Genomic DNA, 3,614 nt, shown 5'->3' with positions numbered 1-3,614 from the left:
TTTGAAATGAACAACTTCAAACATTCAAGCTGAGGATCATTTAGAGACTCGTTAGTATTTGGTGAAGTGAAGGAGTGCCTGTTGGCCATTGTTAATTGACACTTGAGACTCGCTAAATGTTGACCAATGGAGTGAGGTTTAGGGTGAATGTCCACCAATCAGCGGCCGGGTTTGGTTGGCTGCTGGGTATAAAAGTGAGGATGAGACAGCAAGCACTTCAGTGTTGTTTTACCTCACTTTTGGTATACAGTTCTAGGTTCGTCTCCTGAGGTTAGCTGTATGTGAGGGTCCCCCCCCCACCCCCCCCCCACCCCCCCCCCCCCCTCCCTCCGCCCCCATGTTGCGTCCCCTGTCCCCCTCCCTTCCTCCGCCCCATGTTGCGTCCCCGCCCCCCTCCTTGCTGCGTCCCCGCCCCCCTCCTTGCTGCGTCCACTTCACCTTGCATCACCCCTGCCCCTTTGTTGCGTCCCATGCCCCCTCCCCTTCACCTTGCGTCACCCCTGTGCCTAAGTAAACTTGTCACGCGCCATAAGTAAACCTCAGATGCTAGTCTCCGGACACTACCCGCAGTGGATTACTCTAGCTGTTCAAAGTTGTAGTTTGGGAATGTTCAGTCTAGCCCAGCCATGCACATAAGCTAATCTAGTTTCGTAGGACGATGTTCGCACATGTTTAAAGGACAGTTAAGCTTTTACTCTAGTGTAAAAAGTAAACCAAATGACTGTTCTTAAGCCACAGCAAACTAGACACTCCATCCTGTGGCATACCTGGTAACATGGTAAGTAAAATGTGCTAGTTTGATCGTTGAACTCTAAATTCCATACTACAAACTATTGTGCTTGTAGTACCCAATATGCAGGTTAGAATCAATCTTTTGTCCCCTTCTAGTAAATTTAACTATTTAATTTTCAATAGTTTCAGATATATGAAACGAAGGCTGGTAAGAACTACCACTTCTCGTGGTGCGCGACTACCAATACCCACGGCTGGGATCAAGCAAACTCTTACTGCTGATCTTGGCAGCGGCTTCAGCTACTTGGTATCAAAGACGAGGATAAGGAAGACTTCATAAAGAGCGTTATCGCCTTTATGAAGTCTTTATTGAGTTTACTTATTACTTTAACGAACTTTTAAGTGTTAATCTGCTGGATTAGGGTTTACTAAATGGCCAAGAATTTTTTCAAACTACGTAATGTTGTCAGGTGGGATACAGTTCACGTGGACAGGTTATCTTGATTTCGGGGCTTTAGTGTCCCCGCGGCCCGGTCCTCGACCAGGCCTCCACCCCAGGAAGCAGCCTGTGACAGCTGACTAACACCCAGGTACCTATTTTACTGCTAGGTAACAGGGGCGTAGGGTGACAGTCTGCTCATTGTTTCTCGCCAGCGCCCGGGATCGAACTCGGGACCACAGGATCACAGGATCACAAATCCAGTGTGATATCCGCTCGGCCGATCGGCTCCCCCAACTAGCGAGGCAAGAGGCCCTGGCGGTGGTCATGCGGGTACACTGTCCTACAGTCTCTCGCTGTAGGGGTCTGTATGGCTAGTTTTACTGTATTCGTCATACAGGTCATAACATACGGTGTTTGGTAGGTTAAGTGCAGGTTACTAGTAAGGGATTCAACGGCTGTGTAGTCTGTAAGAGTACAGGAATCTTGTGGTAATCTTAACATCCAATTATATTCCTTAAGATTTAACACTCCTCCCTTCCTCAGGCTCGGGACCACAAACAGACCATGAGACAACGGGACTTCAATCACGGAAGGATAGACTGGGAGAATAAGGAACAGTATGGACGTGAAGATACATGGAGAGCCGAACTATTTGTGGCGACGACGACACTTTAAGCCAGCATGTCGAGGAACCCACAAGAATAAGAGGAAACCCGGTACTGAAGAACATCTCGAACGACAGTGGTACGACGTTCTGTTATCTGTGAGACCAGCCTTTGATGTAATTTTTTTGGGCCGGAAATGGCCTGGTTTCCTGAAGGGTGAAGTTGTAAAAAATAAAATTTAAACTTGCTCATAATCTTCTTGAATACTTAAGCCAGGTCAGTCGGTTAACGACTGACTTTCGCCCTCCTGGGATGAGGTGTGCTGAACTTTGTATTACTATACGAATACTCAAACACATATATTGGACTTGTACCAGAAATTGATCATGTAATGTGTAAATTATACAATAACTATATAATTTGAGCTTGTAAAAGCATCTTCATCACCTTTTTAGTGTGTTTTAGCCATTACGTTTCTGTATCTTACCCTGTCAAGAGTAAGACAGAAATGTCTAAAGAATGTGGAACTGGTCAGAATTACATTTCAGACACCTATGAATTTTATTTCCCGGTTTGGTGCCTCCTTTGATAATTACCTTACATTAGCATTTTTAAAGCACTACAATCTCTTTGTGATAATTCCTTGAACTGTGTTTAACAGATCTCTTTTTGTCCATAGAGGACAAAAGAGTGTGTGCTGCTAAGGCTTGCAAATGTGTGGCCACTTCTGTGGTACAGAAGTCTACCAAATTCCCGCCAGGGACCTGAAGTGACCTGAATTTTTATTAGGACAAATTGGTAAATGGTTTTTGATTAAGGAAAGTTTTGCATGGACGTCTAGCAGGACGTTAAATAATTCCACTGAAAACTTCAGTGATGTACTGTTAAAATTTAAGAAAAGACTGATACACATGTTCGGTGTTCAGGTTGTTCCCTCTGTTTAAATTATGTCGACTTAAGATTTCTACATTGGTAATCTTTTTACTTGGTTTAAGGTGAATTTTTAATCAAAAAATGAAAGTTGCCAGGCTATTTGTGGCAGAGTAACGTCTGCCTCGTGAAGTGCAGATTACCGAAATCAAACAGGCTTTAGTTTGTTGCCACAAACGTATTGGTCATTCCCGTTTAACTCACGGTCACTTAATGGAGCGCCACCCTGCTCCTTATTGTCCAAATTGCATTGTCCCTCTTACGGTCGTACATACTGGTAACAAGCTACGTACTCAAATGTTGTTTTTCCTCGTGGCCGTCCTCCTTCCACCGTAACCGGCGGTGGGAAACAGCTCTGGCGAGGTTGCGTATTGGCCATACTCGCTTAACCCATGGTCACTTGGAGCGCCGCCCTGCTCCTTATTGTCCTAGTTGCATTGTCCCTCTTACGGTCGTGCATGTCCTTCTTGAATGTCTCGACTTCCAGGACGAGCGTGTCTTGCTTTCCGGCCGCCCCTCGCGGTCACCTGTCCCTCAATAGAATTCTTGGTGACTCGGATACTTTTGATATCGTTCGCCTTATGCGTTTTTTGTTCTCGTATTGGCATCCTTGGTGATATTTAGCGCCCTCTGATTATCCCGCACATTTGATGGTGCTACATGGCCTTCCCGGTTTGGTACCTTCTATTGATAATTACTTGCTTGTTGCGACAAACTGAAGGGCAGTGACCCATATGTACACACCCATGCGCAAGATTACAGATACTTGTGCTGTCATCTGAACGGGGAAATAGGGAGCACTCCCGCTGTTCTCCTGCGTTGTTTCCTTATTGCTTACTCCATTAATCTCCAACTTTGAAAGAAAATGTTGTTCCAGTAGTTTCTAGCTAAAAGGTTTCCCCATC

At 45.3% G+C, this 3,614-nt stretch overlaps 1 long non-coding RNA gene across 1 annotated transcript; it reads left to right on the top strand.

The window, feature by feature from the left end:
• The first annotated feature begins 392 nt into the window (after window positions 1–392).
• On the top strand, window positions 393–2,343 carry LOC138353675 (uncharacterized). The gene is made up of 2 exons (XR_011223238.1): window positions 393–778; window positions 916–2,343. It is a non-coding gene; the product is annotated as an uncharacterized lncRNA (long non-coding RNA).
• The last annotated feature ends 1,271 nt before the right edge of the window (window positions 2,344–3,614 follow it).

This window comes from Procambarus clarkii, chromosome 59, assembly GCF_040958095.1.
Source record: "Procambarus clarkii isolate CNS0578487 chromosome 59, FALCON_Pclarkii_2.0, whole genome shotgun sequence".
Classification (NCBI taxonomy): domain Eukaryota; kingdom Metazoa; phylum Arthropoda; class Malacostraca; order Decapoda; family Cambaridae; genus Procambarus; species Procambarus clarkii.
Note: the sequence above shows the minus strand (reverse complement) of the source record. Positions and strands in the feature narration are given on the sequence as shown.